Source organism: Bufo bufo, chromosome 5 (assembly GCF_905171765.1).
Source record: "Bufo bufo chromosome 5, aBufBuf1.1, whole genome shotgun sequence".
Classification (NCBI taxonomy): domain Eukaryota; kingdom Metazoa; phylum Chordata; class Amphibia; order Anura; family Bufonidae; genus Bufo; species Bufo bufo.
In genome coordinates this window covers 222,682,232-222,703,772 of record NC_053393.1, presented here as the reverse complement: position 1 = coordinate 222,703,772, position 21,541 = coordinate 222,682,232, and positions in this window count along the sequence as shown.

Here is a 21,541-nt window from a genome sequence, read left to right as displayed (position 1 = left end):
AGTCTTGCGGGATCATATATGGGGCAAATGCCACTATCCAAAATGGCCCCCACTTCTGTTGGTGCATGCTCCATTACACCACCGTCACGTGTGTAAGTCACATGACCGCTATCTTTATATCAGATGACAATCCTTTGAAATATATAACAAGGGAGGCACTTAGGGGATGGAAAACTATGACTACCAGAGGACATCATTGCTAAACATGATTATAGATTATATTGAGGTCACCCAATTATTGTAGACCTATTTCAAAACCACATCACATGATGCTGTCATGTGATCCTCACTAATGTGGACACCATGTGTTCAAACCACATCATATGACACCATTAAGGGATCCTCACTAATACAGACACCATGTATTATACCCTAAGGGATGCTGCAGGTATATTTTAACGCCACACAGGTTTATCTAAACAATTATATTCCATGAAAAGGGGGGTCCGATGGCTTAATATACACTCACCTAAAGAATAATTAGGAACACCATACTAATACGGCGTTGGACCCCCTTTTGCCTTCAGAACTGCCTTAATTCTACGTGGCATTGATTCAACAAGGTGCTGATAGCATTCTTTAGAAATGTTGGCCCATATTGATAGGATAGCATCTTGCAGTTGATGGAGATTTGAGGGATGCACATCCAGGGCACGAAGCTCCCGTTCCACCACATCCCAAAGATGCTCTATTGGGTTGAGATCTGGTGACTGTGGGGGCCATTTTAGTACAGTGAACTCATTGTCATGTTCAAGAAACCAATTTGAAATTATTCGAGCTTTGTGACATGGTGCATTATCCTGCTGGAAGTAGCCATCAGAGGATGGATACATGTTCTCATTCTGTTTTACGCCAAATTCGGACTCTACCATTTGAATGTCTCAACAGAAATTGAGACTCATCAGACCAGGCAACATTTTTCCAGTCTTCAACAGTTCAATTTTGGTGAGCTCGTGCAAATTGTAGCCTCTTTTTCCTATTTGTAGTGGAGATGAGTGGTACCCGGCGGGGTCTTCTGCTGTTGTAGCCCATCCGCCTCAAGGTTGTGCGTGTTGTGGCTTCACAAATGCTTTGCTGCATACCTCGGTTGTAACGAGTAGTTATTTCAGTCAACGTTGCTCTTCTATCAGCTTGAATCAGTCGGCCCATTCTCCTCTGACCTCTAGCATCCACAAAGCATTTTTGCCCACAGGACTGCCGCATACTGGATGTTTTTCCCTTTTCACACTATTATTTGTAAACCCTAGAAATGGTTGTGCGTGAAAATCTCAGTAACTGAGCAGATTGTGAAATACTCAGACCGGCCCGTCTGGCACCAACAACCATGCCACACTCAAAATTGCTTAAATCACCTTTCTTTCCCATTCTGACATTCAGTTTGGAGTTCAGGAGATTGTCTTGACCAGGACCACACCCCTAAATGCATTGAAGCAACTGCCATGTGATTGGTTGACTAGATAATTGCATTAATGAGAAATAGAACAGGTGTTCCTAATAATTTTTTAGGTGAGTGTATATTTCATAATGTTAAGAAACTAAGCGAGAACCATTATCCCATGGACAGCAGAAAAAATATAAAAAGTAATCTATTATGTTGACATATTATCAATAATTATAATATTCCTAAAGTGATAAACCATTGTGACACAAAACATAAATACATATATAAGTATAATAATTTATCAAAGAATAAAAATGTGAACAAAATCCTTAGGCATGCATACATGCACATAACCATATGTGCATATACTGTATGCATAACCCCAACTAGTTTAAATCAATAGTGAACAGTGACACACGTGGCACGCGTGAGAAGTGATAAAAATTATTGTGACAAAATAAGTATAAACATGAATACCCATATATCTGTTATATTAATGATATATCATGATTGTATACTTAAAATCAACAATAATGTAAGGGAAAATAAATAAATAAGTAAATTCATGAAATAAAAAAAGTGCATGTTATCTTACGTATATAAAATATTATGTATAATAAATTACAATTATCCCCCCCAATTTTTTTATTATTATCATATGTAGCTGTCTGTGTATCATAGATTAAAAGAAGTCCTCATAGATTATTCCCATATTCCTATCCACACCACCGGATACCACCTACAGTTGCAAGAAAAAGTATGTGAACCCTTTGAAATGATATGGATTTCTGCACAAATAGGTTATAAAATGTGATCTGATCTTCATCTAAGTCACAACAATTGACAATCACAGTCTGCTTAAACTAATAACACACAAAGAATTAAATGTTACCATGTTTTTATTGAACACACCATGTAAACATTCAAAGTGCAGGTGGAAAAAGTATGTGAACCCCTAGACTAATGACATCTCCAAGAGCTAATTGGAGTGAGGTGTCAGCCAACTGGAGTCCAATCAATGAGATGAGATTGGAGATGTGGGTTACAGATGCCCTGCCCTATAAAAAACACACACCAGTTTGGGTTTGCTTTTCACAAGAAGCATTGCCTGATGTGAATGATGCCTCGCAAAAAAGAGCTCTCAGAAGACCTAAGATTAAGAATTGTTGACTTGCATAAAGCTGGAAAGGGTTATAAAAGTATCTCCAAAAGCCTTGCTGTTCATCAGTCCACAGTAAGACAAATTGTATATAAATGGAGAAGGTTCAGCACTGCTGCAACTCTCCCTAGGAGTGGCCTGTAAAGATGACTGCAAGAGCACAGTGCAGACTGCTCAATGAGGTGAAGAAGAATACTAGAGTGTCAGCTAAAGACTTACAAAAGTTTCTGGCATATGCTAACATCCCTGTTAGCGAATCTACGATACGTAAAACACTAACCAAGAATGGATTTCATGGGAGGATACCACTGCTGTCCAAAAAAAACATTGCTGCACGTTTACAGTTTACAGTTTGCACAAGAGCACCTGGATGTTCCACAGCAGTACTGGCAAAATATTCTGTGGACAGATGAAACCAAAGTTGAGTTGTTTGGAAGAAACACACAACACTATGTGTGATGAAAAAGAGGCACAGCACACCAACATCAAAACCTCATCCTAACTGTGAAGTGTGGTGGTGGGGGCATCATGGTTTGGGGCTGCTTTGCTGCATCAGGGCCTGGATGGATTGCTATCATCGAAGGAAAAAGGAATTCCCAAGTTTATCAAGACATTTTGCAGGAGAACTTAAGGCCATCTGTCCACCAGCTGAAGCTCAACAGAAGATGGGTGTTGCAACAGGACAACGACCCAACGCATAGAAGTAAATCAACAACAGAATGGCTTAAACAGAAGAAAATACGCCTTCTGGAGTGGCCCAGTCAGAGTCCTGACCTCAACCCGATTGAGATGCTGTGGCATGACCTCAAGAAAGCGATTCACACCAGACATCCCAAGAATGTTGCTGAACTGAAACAGTTCTGTAAAGAGGAATGGTCAAGATTTACTCCTGACCGTTGTGCACATCTGATCTGCAACTACAGGAAACGTTTGGTTGAAGTTATTGCTGCCAAAGGAGGTTCAACCAGTTATTAAATCCAAGGGTTCACATACTTTTTCCACCTGCACTGTGAATGTTTACATGATGTGTTCAATAAAAACATGGTAACATTTAATTATTTGTGTGTTATTAGTTTAAGCAGACTGTGATTGTCTATTGTTGTGACTTAGATGAAGATCAGATCACATTTTGTGACCAATTTGTGCAGAAATCCATATCATTCCAAAGGGTTCACATACTTTTTCTTGCAACTGTATATACCTTTAAAAATACAAAAGAAAAGAAAATTACTAAAAATAATTAAAAACAACCAAATACATAACTTAACCAGAAGGGGATTATTACTTCAAACAACTAAAAAAGTATAAACAAAAAGAACACATAAACAAAAGGAGACTTATTCCCCTTATTCCTTATTATTACAGAAAGGGTACATACCGTAGCGTAGCTGTTATATTCATTCAATCTTTGAGGAAATAAAATACCTGATCTATGAATCCACATGGTTTTCTTCTGTGAGAGGGTCTTCTTCCAATTTCCACCCCTGTCTGGTATGTGTAATGGGGTTCCGAGGGTGCACTCGGTCCCCCATTGCCCGCAGACCTGTTGCTTAGCTTTGGGAATGAGGATCTGTGTTTGACCTCATTCCCAGGGCGGCTTTACTAGCTGGGTGGCTCCCTGCTCCTAGTCTGCCTTGAGCGCCGAGCTGATCACTTGGTGCTCGACTGGTTGGTCTGTCGGTCATGTGACGCTGGCCACGTCACATGACCCTCACTCTCCACTATAAATACAGGCAGCCTGCTGGCCACAGGTTGCCTGTTAATTTAGGTTCCACCTGTGATTTGGTCTTTCCTGGCGTACTTACCTCCTGCTGAATTCCTGATGATCCTCTGCCTGCTCCTTGTGTACTTTGCTGCTATCCTGGTATTCTGACCCCGGCCTCCTCCTGACGTTCCTCTGCTGACTCCTTTGGTACTTCACGTCTCTCCTGGTATTTATGACCCCGGCTTCTCCTGACAATTCTCTGCTTGCTCCATTTGTACTTTGTAGCTTTCCTGGTATTGACTCGGTCCGTTCACGTACTGTTGTTTGTCTGTCTGTCATCCCTGCATTTATTCCAAGTTAGGGATTGCTGTCCAGTTGTCCCCTGTCATTAGGACTCGCGAGGCAAATAGGCAGGGCCAGGGGTAAGGATGGAGTGCAGTGGTCACTTCCCTCCCCCCTGTGTGTGTGTGTACGCAACCGTTACAGATTAACAGGCCCAATAACCACTGTATTATGAATCCTCTGGTGACCCTGACTGACCATGTCTCTAATCTGACGCAGAGGGTGCAGGAGTTAGGGGAAAAACTCAGCTCTTTTGAGCTAGGGCAAGGTTCTTCCACTCCTCAGGCCTCCAGTCTGCATTTTGAGCCCCAGATTAAGCTCCCAGAACCCTTTTCTGGAAACCGGAAGAAGTTTCTCTCTTTTAAGGAGAGTTGCAAACTTTACTTCCGTTTGCGCCCCGTGTCCTCTGGCCCCGAGAGTCAACGCGTGGGCATTATCATTTCCCCATTACAGGGTGATCCCCAGGACTGGGCGTTCTCTTTACCTGCTGGTGCCAGTTGTTTATATTCTGTGGAGGGGTTCTTTCAGGCCCTGGGTACCCTCTATGATGAACCAGACAGGGCTCTAGTAGCCGAGACGGCTCTAAAGGCACTGGTTCAGGGCAATTTAACAGCGGAGGATTATTGCACCCAATTCAGAAGGTGGTGTGTCCCCTCAGGATGGAACGAACCAGCCCTGAAGAGTCAGTTCAGGTCAGGTCTGTCTGATAAATTAAAGGATCTTCTGGTCAGTTATCAACTTCCAGAGACCTTAGAGGAGATGATGACCCTTGTTGTCCGACTTGACCGACGGGTTAGACAGAGACGACAGGAACAACAGTTCTCTTCCCAGATGGTGGTCCAGCCAGAGGCCTATCCCAGAGACAATGCTGAGGTCTCCACCGAGGAACCCATGCAGGTTGGCATGACCCGAGGGAATCTTCGCCGCAGATGTGGAGAATGCTTTTACTGTGGAGATCCTGACCATTGGATCAACCAGTGTCCTAAGAAGGTCCTCTCTGTCAAGTCTCCTAAGGCAAGGCAACCTAAAGACCAGGTACACCCTGAATTTTCTAAATGTAAGCTTTCGGTACCCATTACGATTTCTCTGGGAGTAGATAAATGGCCGGGTAAGGCCTTTATTGATTCTGGCTCAGCGGCTAGCTTTATTGACTCTGAGTATGCTGTAAGATTGGGTATTCCTATGTTTGCCTTACCAACTCCTATCCATGTCATGGCTATTGATGCTACTCCTCTTATTGGTGGTACGGTGAGCTTATGTACCTCAGAGATTTCTCTAACCGTGGGTGTGTGCCACTCAGAGATGTTCGCTTCTAGTCCTGGAGAACATACCGGCTGAGGTGGTACTAGGGTTGCCTTGGCTCCGACTACATAACCCCACTATAGATTGGTCCAATGGGGAGTTGGTGAGATGGGGGCCTAAGTGTGACTCGTGCTTGTCCGTGGTACAGGCTGGGGTCTCAGTAAAGTCTGATACTTTACCCACTGTTGTTAGGGAATATTCTGATGTATTCTCATCACCAACCCCGGAGGTTCTACCCCCCCATAGACCTTATGATTGTACCATAGAGCTAGTAGAGGGGGCCAAGTTTCCTAAAGGACGAATTTATAATCTTTCTATGCCCGAACGCAAGGCCATGGAAGATTATATTAAGGAGAGCCTTGGTAAAGGGCATATTAGACCTTTTGTCTCTCCTATGGGGGCGGGGTTTTTCTTCGTTAAGAAGAAAGATGGTGGTCTTAGGCCATGTATCGATTTCCGGAGATTAAATAAAATCACTGTCCAGAATAGATACTCCCTCCCATTGATTCCGGATTTATTTAACCAGGTTCTGGGGGCAACCTGGTTTTCCAAAATTGACCTGAAAGGGGCATACAATCTAATCCGAATCAAGGAGGGAGACGAATGGAAGACGGCGTTCAATACTCCGGTAGGACACTTTGAATATCAGGTGATGCCTTTTGGACTCAGCAATGCCCCAGCTGTGTTCCAAAACTTCATGAATGACATTCTTAGGGAGTTCTTAGGTAAATTTGTTATTGTCTATCTTGACGACATTTTGATATTCTCTCCTGACTTCAAATCCCATGTGTCTCATGTTAAACAAGTATTAGAGGTGTTGAGGGAGAATCAGCTATCCTCTAAACAAGAGAAATGTGTCTTTGGTGTACAGGAGATTCTGTTTCTAGGGCATGTTCTGACTCCTCACGCCTTCAAGATGGATCCTGGTAAGGTACTAGCAATTAAGGAATGGGTAAGACCTTCATCCTTAAAGGCCTTACAACGGTTCTTAGGTTTCGCCAATTACTATCGTAAATTTATTATGAATTTTTCCGTAATTGCTAAACCGTTGACCGACCTTATTAAGAAAGGGGTGGATTTGGAGAATTGGTCTACTGAGGCCATTTCTTCATTTGAAAAATTAAAAAAGGCATTCAGTAGCGCTCCCATTCTGATCCAGCCTGATCAGGAGAAACCTTTTATTGTGTAGGTGGATGCGTCCGAGGACGGCGCAGGAGCAGTCCTTTCACAAGGTCCTGCTAGCCTCACTAATCTGAGACCATGTGCCTTCTTCTCCAGGAAATTCTCTCCCACGGAGAGAAACTACGACATAGGGAAAAGGGGGGCTTCTGGCCATTAAATGGGCATTTGAGGAATGGAGGCATTTTCTGGAGGGGGCAAGGCATTGTGTAACTGTTGTCACTGACCATAAAAACCTTATGTTTCTCAAGTCTGCTAAGAGGTTGAATCCCCGTCAAGCCAGATGGGCTCTGTTTTTTACTCGTTTTGATTTTTCCATCACGTTCAGGCCGGGAAGTAAAAATGTGAAGGCGGACGCATTATCTCGGAGCTTCCAGGCTTTTCAACCTACTGAGGTACCACCTGAATCCATCCTACCAGCAAAAATCTTCTTAGCAGCTCTTACCCAGGATATCTCGGCTCGCATTAGGTCTGAACAACATCTGGCACCGGTATCCACCCCAACAGATAAGTTGTTTGTTCCCGTACAATTTCGTCTCCAGCTGTTGGGTGAGTGTCACGATTCTGCCTTTTGTGGACATCCGGGTGTTGAGGGCACTAAGGATCAGGTTTCTAGATCTTATTGGTGGCCCACTCTAACTAGGGATGTCAAGTCCTACGTGTCAGCCTGTGAGGTTTGTGCCAGGTCCAAGACACCTAGGACTCGCCCTGCTGGTAACCTATGACCCCTACCCATTCCCAGTAGACCCTGGTCCCATATCTCGATGGACTTTATAACTGACCTACCGCCGGCGGAGGGTAAGACTGTAGTTTGGGTAGTGGTCGATAGGTTTAGCAAGATGGTCCATTTCATTCCCCTGTCTAAACTCCCGAATGCCAAAACCCTGGCGTCTATTTTTGTGAAAGAAATTGTTCGATTGCATGGTATCCCGGAAAATATTGTTTCTGACAGGGGTGTGCAGTTTGTGTCCAAATTCTGGAAGGCCTTCTGTCAAAGATGTAAAATTTCATTGTCTTTTTCCTCTGCCTACCACCCTGAGAGTAATGGGCAGACTGAACGCCTTAATCAGTCTGTTGAACAATTCTTGAGGTCGTATGTTCCTGATGACCAGCAATTATGGGTGAAATTTCTTGCATTGGCTGAATTTTATTTGAATAACCGTGTCAATTCTTCTGCTGGGGTTTCACCTTTCTTTTGTAACCATGGTTTCCATCCCCGTTTTTATTCTGGGTCATCCGTCTCCTCCTCTAACCCTGAGGCGGATAGGCTCTCCTCTGAACTGTGCACAGTTTGGGCCAGGGTTCAATCGAACTTAGAAAAGGCTCAAAGTTCTCAGAAACTCAAGGCCGATAGGAGACGTTCAAGGGGGGTAAATTTTCAGGTTGGGGATAAGGTATGGTTGTCCTCCAAGAATTTCTCTCTTAAGGTAGATTCTAAAAAGTTTGCTCCTTGTTTTATTGGACCATATAAGATCACGGAGGTGATTAACCCGGTATCTTTTAGGTTGGAGCTGCCCGAGTCATTCCACATTCATAATGTGTTCCATAAGTCTCTACTTAAAAAATATTTTGAACCGGTAGTACCATCAAAAGCCTCGCCTCCGTCGGTTCTTGTTAATGATGCTGTCGAGTATGTGGTGTCTAAAATAGTGGATGTCAGGAAGGTGCGTAATTCCTTGCAGTACCTGATTCACTGGAAGGGGTATGGACCTGAAGAGAGATCTTGGGTACCTGCCAGGGAGGTTCATGCTCCTAGACTTGTTTGAAAATTTCATTTAGAACACCCTGAAAAGCCATCTCCTGAAGTCTTGGGTCCGGTGGCCCCTCGTAAAAGGGGGGGTACTGTAACGGGGTTCCGAGGGTGCACTCGGTCCCCCATTGCCCGCAGACCTGTTGCTTAGCTTTGGGAATGAGGATCTGCGTTTGACCTCATTCTCAGGGCGGCTTTACCAGCTGGGTGGCTCCCTGCTCCTAGTCTGCCTTGAGTGCCGAGCTGATCACTCGGTGCTCGACTGGTTGGTCGGTCATGTGACGCTGGCCACGTCACATGACCCTCACTCCCCACTATAAATACAGGCAGCCTGCTGGTCACAGGTTGCCTGTTAATTTAGGTTTCACCTGTGATTTGGTCTTTCCTGGCGTACTTACCTCCTGCTGAATTCCTGACGATCCTCTGCCTGCTCCTTGTGTACTTTGCTGCTATCCTGGTATTCTGACCCCGGCCTCCTCCTGACGTTCCTCTGCTGACTCCTTTGGTACTTCACGTCTCTCCTGGTATTTATGACCCAGGCTTCTCCTGACAATTCTCTGCTTGCTCCATTTGTACTTTGTAACTTTCCTGGTATTGACTCGGTCCGTTCACGTCCTGTTGTTTGTCTGTCTGTCATCCCTGCACTTATTCCAAGTTAGGGATTGCCGTCCAGTTGTCCCCTGTCATTAGGACGCGCGAGGCAAGTAGGCAGGGCCAGGGGTAAGGGTGGAGCGCAGTGGTCACTTCCCTCCCCCCTGTGTGTGTGTACGCGACCGTTACAGTATGCCTGATCTATTGCTCTAATCTTCAACTCACTGTTATGTTTCAATTTGAAGTGTCTCGGAAGTGGTTTGAGGTGTGAAATGAACTCCTCATCCGCTGCAGAAGCAATATCCTGGACATGTTCATGTACTCTTCTTTGAAATTCCCTTGTAGTCATTCCAATATATATTTTCCCACATAAGCATGTGGCATGGTATATCACACCAATGGTAGAACAATCTATCTTGTGAGTGATTTTGTAAGTCGTTTGTCCCATAGTGTCCTGGAAAGAATCACACTTTATTATATTTGAGCATGCAACACGTCGCTCACACGGGGAGCATCCCCATTTCAGGCCCTTTGAACCAAAGGCTTTCCCAGGCTGCTCACCTTTGTGATAACTCTAGACTAACATATCCCTCAGGCTTTTGGAGCTTCTGTAGGTTATTCTCAAACACCTATCCGATAGAAGGATCGACCAATATTTCTTCAAGATTTCTCGCAACTGTTCAGCATCTTATTCTTACTTTGTTTATGGGTAAGTTTGATGTTATTTAAAATTTGGTTTAGTCCCATAATGAATTCTTCCAAATCCCCAACAGAACCCTGCCAAAAAAAAAGGAAATCGTCTATGTATCTTGTCCAAAAAAGGACCTTCTCAATGTTTTTTAGCAGGGTTCGCCATGGAAATCTCTTTCACAGTATCCTAGAAAGAGATTAGCATAGGATGGCGCAAAGGCCGCCCCCATGGCCAGCTCTGTTACAAAAAAGATAAAAAAGTACAGGAGTAGTATAAGAATTCAATACACAAACTTATCAGATTTGTATTATGTAGAGGAGAAGGGCAACAGCTCTCCATAGTGTCCAAAAAGGCTTGCCGTAGTTTCATTTTCCTGCTATCTATCATCTATCTATCCTTTTTAAACTATGTAATGGTAATGCTGTTATAAATGTGTTTAGATCCATGCATGAAGATGTATATAGGTGTAAATATGTGAACGCTTGTACACATGTACATTCATATTTTTCAGCAGGATAAATCAAATGAAGACAATTGTGCTATCCCAGTTCTAGATAAGTGATTATTAATTTGTCTTCAGCTTCTCCAAGCCATAGCTGCTGATGTTTGGAGGTCGCGGATGATAAAATGTTTACAAAAGATATGAGTTAAAGGGTTTCGGAATTCACTATCCTTCTTTTTGGGTGATAGATTTTTTGTGCTGGACTGGTTTTATACAGTATATTTGTCTTGAGAAAGAGATTGATATTTCTAGGGTATCCTAACATCTTATCTGGCAGGCAAAAAATGTGGCTCTGACTTCTTTGGTGTTAGATAAAAGTATAAAAATGTTGGTATTTTTTTAATTACATTTTGTACTGTTGCAAAATAGAGTAAAATTAGACCTTTAAAATTAAATGTAGCATTGTATGTTTAGATTATATACTTTATAGAGTCTTGCAAGTAATAATTAATTGACTGGAGAACAATGTAAGTATAAGAGTTAAAGCGATAGGTGAATAGGTGACTTATTATTAATAAAATAACTTGTATTCAACCTTGTGATGTCTGTGCAAGTGCCCATGGGAGGTTGCCAAACCAGGGAAGTGTCTACGCGTTTTGCCAGTAATCCCTCCTCAACCACCTCCCCAGTTTGACTGATTGGTCTAGTGTTCTCTCATGTTGTTGTGTGATTGAAACACTATGGATGCCGGTTTTCAAATGACACAGACTCAGTATTTGGAAGGACATAGGATGTTCTAATATCTATTTGTAGGCCTTCAGTTAAGCAGCTGTAGTGCGCTTGAGGAAGGGTATTTTGGAGTATGGACATTTGCCCCTATTGCTAGTATGCAAACCATCAGCTCACTACTTTATTGCACTCTGAAGGATTAACTGTGATTTATACTGTTGCGTGCACTTATACTGTTTCAAATTGTTGAACTGCATCATAATTTCCTCACACTTCGTGAGATCAAGTATAGTACTGTGCAGCAGTACAGCCCTACTTAGTTACACCCCTCCAGGGTATAGCCGATCAGTGGAGCAGTGGGTTCACACCCGCATGCATAACAAATCATACGGTCAGTATTTGGTCAATTTATCTTAGGTTGAGGTATTTTCAGTTACGTTCCGCACTCGCTAGTGTTAAGGGAAAATGTATGTTTGAGGTAGATACTTCTACATCCCTGAATGATTTGATGGGAAACTTGGGTCAGAAGGTCAAGATTTCCCAACTGTACAAATTGTTATTGGAGGGAAGGTATGCAAATGAGCTCTTAATAAGCTCTGCCTCTAATGCCACCAGATGTAAGGCAGCTATCCTATAAGTCAATGTTCAGCTCTTAAAATAAGCCTTGAGACATGACTTGGATATTAAATAAGCCAGCACCTCATCTGCAGACAGCTGTTTCAGGGTGATTGCCCCTCATCAGTACAGAGCAGAGAGTACTGGCTTATCTGGGTGAGAGGCCTGTGTCCCTGTGTCAAGGTAAGGGGGGAACTAACTCTCCTTAAGGAGAGAGAGCACCTTAATCAGTGTGAGGAGACTTATAGGCCATACCTGCTCCTCTGGAATTCTGGGAGGGAAAGGATGCAAATGAGCTCTTAACAAGCTCTGCCTCTAATGCCACCAGATGTAAGGCAGCTATCCTATAAGTCAATGTTCAGCTCTTAAAATAAGCCTTGAGACATGACTTGGATATTAAATAAGCCAGCACCTCATCTGCAGACAGCTGTTTTGGGGTGATTGCCCCTCATCAGTACAGAGCAGAGAGAGTATTGGAAGCACTATTTAATAATATTCGCTCCCCCGGACAAAGGGCTTGGGGAGTGGATTGTTCAATGATTTAATTAGATGAGTGGGAAAACATATTAGCTAATTTAAGATTAGCGTCTCATAATTTTTGTCACGTGGTGGTACAAATTCAATATTTTACATAGAATATACGTCACACCAGTATGGCTTAACAAACATGGTTTGAGAAACACTTCTAATTGTCCATGGTGTGATTCACCTGGAGCGGATTATTTATACATGTTCTGGTCCTGTATAGAATTAATAGAATATTGGAGGGCAATTAACAACTGTATTACCTGAAAATTGAAAGTAGTGATTCTGTTTACAGAACAGTGCTGGATACTTGGTGATCTTTCCCAGGTTAATTGTTATAAGTATAAAAAGATTCTGTCAATTAAAATAATGTTTCTGGCAAGACTCTTTATTACAAGAGTCTGGTTTTCACAAAATACACCTAGTGTAAATACATGGTTAAATTTGGTTAATAAGATCAAGAGATATGAAAATATTCTATATAGGCAAAGAAACATCGAGGAGAAATGGAATAGGATATGAGAAAATTGGAAGCTTTAAGCTTCCCCGCCTCCACCTCATCGATATCTCGTCTGCGTCTTGTTGATGGAGGGGATAGGAGAAGCATCGCAATGGGGAGGGAGGGGGGTAAGGTTTAAATGGGGTAAAAAGAAGAAAAGTAATAATGTTGATGATTAACTCTTGTATGGTATTGATTGTCTTTTTTTTTTCTTCTAATAAAAATTTTGTAAAAAATAAATAAATAAGGGAAATGAATCAAGGGCCCTTTAAACAGGCAGAGAATTGAAAAGATCATCGCTAATGTGCGTTCGTAGTCATGCTCGTTAGAAATGATCTGGCAGTGTAAATGCAACGCTGATTACCCGATTAAACTCCATTGGGTAATTGGATTGTTTTTACAGCACAAAAAATCCTTGTTTCCTCGTGCCATATCGTGCTGCGTAAACATAATCTGCTGCCAGAGACAGTATGGGGAAGAGCGATGGAATTAGTCTGGGGGAGCTGGAGGAGATCTCTGCATGTAAATGAACCAGTCTCCTTTGCTAGCAATCAGCAGATTGTCGGGAAGGAACGCTTCCTTCCTAGCTATCTGCTTGTACATCATCCCGTGTAATGGGACCTTATACCACTGCCAAACTCCTATGGCACTGTAACAAAGGAATGACCATTCTGAAACCCCCCCTTGACATCTGTAATCTAAGATCAGGTGTCACGGCCATGGTCATGGTCGTGACTCTTAACCGCATGCTGTTGCCTGCGGTTTGGTTTGGGTGTTCAACCACAGGTGAGGGCCGCTAGTGTGTTGCCTCACTTGTGGTTGCCGCGGGCAACAAGTTGTTTTGCATTGTCGCAGTATAGCAGCCTGAGCTGATGCTAGGCAGCTTGCTGCAATGTGCATGCGGTTGCACCTGGCAAACTGTCTGTTAGGTGTTTCTTCTGAATGTCTGGTGTGCACTGTGTTTTATGTTTTGCATGCACTCTGATATTTTCCCTTCGTCTGTGGCTGCCCGTGGCAACGTTTGGTGTTTGTACATGTGGTGGCAGTGTCTCGGCCTTTTGGCCGGCTCCCAGGACACGTTTGCCACGCATGTCGTTGTCAACGGTAACAGCTGCAGTGAGAGTTTGTGTGTATTCCCCTTTATGTGGTTCCACTACACTCCCTGGTGTTGGAAGGGTTAACTTCCTTCCCTGTGTGTCTGAACACTGGGTGTGTCTGTGTGAGTGTGACTACTTGGGCCTATATAGCCTCAGTTAAGACCTGATGTCTGAGGGGTACTCCAGCCTTGTAGTAAGCTGGAGGCACTCTCCTGGTCACATATAACTATGTGATGTTCAGTTGATATTTTCCTTTTGTTATTTGGTGCAGCTATGGATCTGGGTTCCTGTGTGTGGTTGTGTGTTTGCTGGGTTCATTGAATGTTGTGTGGACATCAGCTTGCCAGCACAGGGATCCAGTCAGCAAGGCTGTGGCAGGTGAGTGGAACTAGTTCAGTTCACCTGCCATATCCATAGGACTGTTTGTGTTCCCCTTTTCCCTGCAGCTTGGCCAGTGAGACTCCTGTTCCTCCGTGTCCAGAAGGAACAGGTCGTCTTACCCTGCTCCTAGTTTAGGGCCGTCCTGAGGGCTAGCAGGGACTACAAGGTTCCGGAGCATGAGCCCTCCTACCATCAAGGTCGGCTCATGCAGCTAGGAGTCAGGGTCAGATTAGGGATGCGATTAGGAGGTGACCTGCTCCCTAAATCTGTCCTCCTGGTCGAGCAGCGACCACCATCTTCGAGCATCGCACGGCTGAGGGTTTTCCCCATCCTCAGCCGTGACATCAGGAGGCCCATATACCCTTTCAATTTATGTTTTTTGGCCAGCTCTGTTACAAAAAGGAAAAAAAGAGTACAGGGGTAGTGCAATACACACATTTATCAGATTTGTACTATATAGAGAAGGGCAATAGCTCTCCATAGTGTCCAAAAAGGCTAGCCATAGTTTCATTTTCCTGCTATCTATCATCTAGCTATCCTTTTTAAACTATGTAATGGTAATGCTGTTATGCATGTGTATAGATCCATGCATAAAGACATATATAGGTGTAAATATGTGAACACTTGTACACATGTACATTCATATTTTTCAGCAGGATAAATCAAATGAAGACAATTGTGCTAACCCAGTTCTAGAAAACTGGTTATTAATTTGTCTTCCACTTCTCCAAGCCGTAGATGCTGATGGTTGGAGGTGGTGGATGATAAAATGTTTACAAGAGATATGAGTTGAAGGCTTTCAAAATTCGCTATCCTTCCTTTTGGGTGATACATTTTTTGTGCTGGACTGGTTTTATATATTTGTCTTGAAAAAGAGATTGATATTTCTAGGTTATCCTAACATCTTATCTGGCAGGCAAAAAATGTGGCTCTGACTTCTTTGGTGTTAGATAAAAGTATAAAAATGGTGGTATTTTTTTAATTACATTTTGTACTGTAGCAAAATAGAGTAAAATTAGACCTTTAAAATAAAATGTAGCATTGTATGTTTAGATTATATACTTTATAGAGTCTTGTAAGTAATAATGAATTGACTGAAGAACAATGTAAGTATAAAGTTAAAGCAAGTCTGTCAGCACATTTTATACAGTCATGGCCAAAAGTTTTGAGAATGACATAAATATTGGAAATTGGAAAAGTTGCTGCTTAAGTTTTTATAATAGCAATTTGCATATACTCCAGAATGTTATAAAGAGTGATCAGATGAATTGCATAGTCCTTCTTTGCCATGAAAATTAACTTAATCCATAAAAAACTTTTCCACTGCATTTCATTGCTGTCATTAAAGGACCTGCTGAGATCATTTCAGTAATCGTCTTGTTAACTCAGGTGAGAATGTTGACGAGCACAAGGCTGGAGATCATTATGTCAGGCTGATTGGGTTAAAATGGCAGACTTGACATGTTAAAAGGAGGGTGATGCTTGAAATCATTGTTCTTCCATTGTTAACCATGGTGACCTGCAAAGAAACGCGTGCAGCCATCATTGCATTGCATAAAAATGGCTTCACAGGCAAGGATATTGTGGCTACTAAGATTGCACCTCAATCAACAATTTATAGGATCATTAAGAACTTCAAGGAAAGAGGTTCAATTCTTGTTAAGAAGGCTTCAGGGCGTCCAAGAAAGTCCAGCAAGCGCCAGGATCGTCTCCTAAAGAGGATTCAGCTGCGGGATCGGAGTGCCACCAGTGCAGAGCTTGCTCAGGAATGGCAGCAGGCAGGTGTGAGCGCATCTGCACGCACAGCGAGGCGAAGACTTTTGGAAGATGGCCTGGTGTCAAGAAGGGCAGCAAAGAAGCCACTTCTCTCAAAAAAAAACATCAGGGACAGATTGATCTTCTGCAGAAAGTATGGTGAATGGACTGCTGAGGACTGGGGCAAAGTCATATTCTCCGATGAAGCCTCTTTCCGATTGTTTGGGGCATCTGGAAAAAGGCTTGTCCGGAGAAGAAAAGATGAGCGCTACCATCAGTCCTGTGTCATGCCAACAGTAAAGCATCCTGAGACCATTCATGTGTGGGGTTGCTTCTCATTCAAGGGAGTGGGCTCACTCACAATTTTGCCCAAAAACACAGCCATGAATAAAGAATGGTACCAAAACACCCTCCAACTGCAACTTCTTCCAACAATCCAACAACAGTTTGGTGAAGAACAATGCATTTTCCAGCACGATGGAGCACCGTGCCATAAGGCAAAAGTGATAACTAAGTGGCTCGGGGACCAAAACATTGACATTTTGGGTCCATGGCCTGGAAACTCCCCAGATCTTAATCCCATTGAGAACTTGTGGTCAATCCTCAAGAGGCGGGTGGACAAACAAAAACCCACTAATTCTGACAAACTCCAAGAAGTGATTATGAAAGAATGGGTTGCTATCAGTCAGGAATTGGCCCAGAAGTTGATTGAGAGCATGCCCAGGCGAATTGCAGAAGTCCTGAAAAAGATGGGCCAACACTGCAAATACTGACTCTTTGCATAAATGTCATGTAATTGTCGATAAAAGCCTTTGAAACGTATGAAGTGCGTGTAATTATATTTCACTACATCACAGAAACAACTGAAACAAAGATCTAAAAGCAGTTTAGCAGCAAACTTTGTGAAAACTAATATTTGTGTCATTCTCAAAACTTTTGGCTAGACTGTACTACTAAACTACTAACACTACTGAATAGGTGACTTTTATTATTAATAAAATAACTTGTATTAAACCTTGATGTCTGTGCAAGTGCCCGTGGGAGGTTGCCAAACCAGGGAAGTGTCTACGCGTTTTGCCAGTAATCCCTCCTCAACCTTCGCCTCAGTGATTGATTGGTCTAGTGTTCTCTCATGTCGTTGCAAGTATGATTTAAACACTATTGAACACTATACCCATCAGTCAAGTTGAAAATGCTGATCATTATCATGTTCTGCCTATAAGAAGATGCCGGTTTTCAAATGACACAGACTCAGTATTTGGAAGGACATAGGATCTTCTAATATCTATTTGTAGGCCTTGAGTTAAGCAGCTGTAGTGCGCTTGAGGAAGGGTATTTTGGAGTATGGACATTTGCCCCTATTGCTAATATGCAAACCATCAGCTCACTACTTTATTGGACTCTGAAGGATTAACTGTGATTTATACTGTTGCATGCACTTATACTGTTTCAAATTGTTGAACTGCATCATAATTTCCTCACACTTCGTGAGATCAAGTATAGTACTGTGCAGCCCGCCAATCAGCAGATAGCCATCCCCTTTGATCTCATAGCCCTACTTAGTTACACCCCTCCAGGGTATAGCCGATCAGTGGAGCAGTGGGTTCACACCCGCATGCATAACAAATCACACGGTCAGTATTTGGTCAGTTTTTTACTTCAGTATCTGATCAGTATTGGTAAGGCAAAAACTGGAGTGGGTCCAAACCAAAGATAACATGTGATGGAAATATTTTCATGCCTTCTGTGTCTTGGACCCACTTCTGCTTTTGGCTTACAAATCAAGATCAAATCCTGATGCAAAATACTGACCATGTGATAGAGGCCTTATAGACACTCAATGACAGGACCAACTTTTTTGTTATTTTTCTGTTAAGAAAAATGGAAAAATAAACCGTGATATCAACACAGCCAAATGGGGACACTAGTGTCCCTGTAACAGACTGGTGAGAGTGGCAACAGCATGAAGAGTCACAATAGTGGTCTTGAGGATGTCTCGATAGTAGTTGAATTTTTTATCTCTCTCAAAAGGTGTAAAAAGGCCCCTTTTTGGACCGGTAGTGAGGATCTAACAATGTGCAGAGCCAGTAGTCATCTCTAATGGTGATATTGCGGCCGTCACTACGCAAGCAACTCAGCATGCATCTGGCCAGGTGGCGTCTTCTGTCCCTTTGCCAGTCAGATTTATCAGCATCCCCTCCAGAACATGAAGGAGTGGATTGACATTATTCATCCCGTAGTCCTGGCGACTTACAAATAAAGTTGCCTCCTCAAAGGGCCTGAGCAAACGGCAGGTGTCATGTATGAGCTGCCACAGTCTAACGTTAAGGTTACATCAGGGAGTAGTCCTGTCCATCTGCATCATCAAGAAATCGGTCAGGGGTTTCCTCTACTCATACAGTCGGTCTAACATGTGGAGCGTGGAGTTCCAACTCGTGGAAACGTTGCATATGAGGCGATGTAAGGGAACACCATTCTGCCTTTGCAGCTCAAGGAGGGATTGTTTTGCACGGTAAGAGTGGCTGAAGTGCATCCACAGTTTCCTTGACATTTTCAAGACATCTTGCAGTTCTGTGGAAGACTTCAGGAACCGGGTGACAACCAGATTAAAGACATGCACCATGCAGGGCATATAGGTCAGCCCTCCCTGATGCAGCGCAGACAGAATGTTCTTCCCATTTATTGGTGACTATGTTTCCTATCTCCAGTTGGCAAGGAGACAACCAGGAGCATTCCTCCCTGGTGTGACAGCGTTCACCCAGAGTGACCAGGTGCAGAACCACATGAGAATGCCGTGCTTTGCATAGTTGGTATGCTGGAGGACCACTCTGAACTGTGCCTACAGTGGAGGCTGAGGACAAGGTGGAGGCATAGAAGGACATGGGTGCATAACTCCAACGATAACAATGTGGAGGAGGCATTGCCATCACCTGGCCAAGTTGCTGGTGTACCTGGCCCAGTTGTTGGTGTGCCATTTACCCAGTAGGCTATAAAGGACATATGTTGTCCTTGACCATAGTTATAGCTCCACACGTCAGCGCTGGCATGAACTGTACAAAACACCGACAGGCCCAAGGACTTTCCCACCTTCTGCTCAACGTACGTGTGCAGGGCTGGTACAGATTTTTTAGAGAAGTAATGACGACCTGGGACTCTCCACCTTGGGTGGGCACAAACCATCAGTTCTCTGAAATGTTCAGAGTCCATATGGAAATGGAGGAACTGTAGTACCACAAACTTGGCAAGGTGCATGTTCAGCTTCTGCGCCGTTGGATCAGTGCACACATACCTCGCCTCGGTGATCGATTGCTGGAGAAACATGTGACAAGGAGTAGGAAGAGGAGGAGAAAGAGCATCAGGAGCAATAGATGAAGGGAAGAAATTACAGTTTCCTTCTGTTGATGCTGAGGAGCCCTGACTGCAGGAGAAGAGGTGTGGGCCGCTGGGAGATGCAGCTGTTGCTGCATCAGGCAGTACCACTACATTAATGCCATGGTTTTCCCAGGCCACTTTAAGGTGACGCTCCATGTGTTGACGCAGGGTCATGATGCCATCATTAGACCCCTGACCGTGCTTCACCTTCTGACTAAACATCCTGCATACCGCCATGCTAACGTCCTCTAGCGACTTGATAAAAAATTCCCACTCTGCCGAGTATGTCATTTTGCCACCACCACTCCGTGCTGACTGCCCCCGACTACCTTTATGAACACATGCACCGCTAGTTGTTTCCTGACAGGTAGGCTCCTAAGTAGAAGACGGTCTACCCCAGGCACGTTTGGCTCCAGATCTCCCACTACTTCCACCCTGCTGGCTCATTGGCATGCTGCCACCCATTTGTTGTCTCAAGGGCCTGCTGCCACTCTCACCCCCTGATGATGATGCCCCCTCTTCACCCGGCTCCAATGTGTGATCGGCTACATCATCATTCACTACTGTCTGTCACTTATGTCACCCTCACCAGTCTCATGGTCACGTCCCTGATCACTGGCAACACGTATTTCCACCTGACTGTCATCATCGCTAGTTGCATGCCTAATAGAGGTCGCAGTGGACCCTCTTCTCTAAGTCTGTGCTGGCCTGTAGCTGCTGACTGCACTCACTAAGCTCATCGTTACTGAAAAAACACTGACAGCAGTATCTGTGTATTGCACAGTAAGTCCATGCATAACAGAACACATTAAGTATTAATTGTGCAGCAAGTGTACTAGATAAACATGCCTTTATATTAGACCATCTGTTGACACTGAGTCTGATGCACAGTAAATCTATGTATAACAGAGCAGATAAAGTATAAATGGTGCAGCAAGTGTACTAGATAAACACACCTATACATTAGACCACCTGTTGACAATGAGTCTGGTGCACAGAAAGTCTATGTATAACAGAGTAGGTTAAAGGGTTTGTCCAAGTTATATGTACTTCTGGTAATGTGGCTTATAACTTACTTAAAAATACATTTGTAATTTACTCTCTTCATGTATTCTGCCATGTTTCTGCACGGCCGATGCGGGTCACGTGACCCCCCAATGTCATCCACCAGGCTCCTGTGATGACGTTTCGTGTACAGGCGTATGCCTGCCTTAGGGAGTGGCCCAGCTCTGTACACGAAACATCAAAGCCTGTGTGCCCGCCCTCCTCTCCCTTCCTCTGGCTGCCGGCCGGCTTCTGTAAGAGATCGCGCATGCGCGACCCCTACCACTGCCGGCAGCCGTGTGAAAACATTACTGCAGACAGATACTGGCGATCGGTCCCCAAAACCACCCCCCACGACCAGACAAAAGTAAATTGATGCTCTTCAGAGAATATATATCTCTTATCTCTTATATATATAAAAATTTGTTTCTGTCTGTCTAGACGTTCTTTATGCGCGACCAAACGACTGGACCGATGTTCACCAAATTTGGCACACAGGTACATCAGGTGTCCGGGAAGGTTTTAGACCTGGTCTCAGCTCTCTAGGACGTACCGTTACTGAGATATTCCCCAAAAATTAGCCCCCCTTCAAATACAAGCCTGCAATTCTTTCTCTTCAAAGCCCAACTGCCATAAACACAGTTTTACTCCAGGTTTCCATAACAACCAAGCCATATTTCTTTACTGCTTAAAGGGGCGGTCAGTGTCAAAGTCACTGTTAAAGGGGCGGTCACAGTGAAAGTCACAGTTAAAGGGGCGGTGACAGTGAAAGTCACAGTTAAAGGGGCTGTCACAGTGAAAGTCACAGTTAAAGGGGCTGTCACAGTGAAAGTCACAGTTAAAGGGGCGGTCACAGGGAAAGTAACAGTTAAAGGGGCGGTCACAGTGAAAGTCACAGTTAAAGGGGCGGTCACAGTGAAAGTCACAGTTAAAGGGGCGGTCACTGTGAAAGTCACAGTTAAAGGGGCGGTCACTGTGAAAG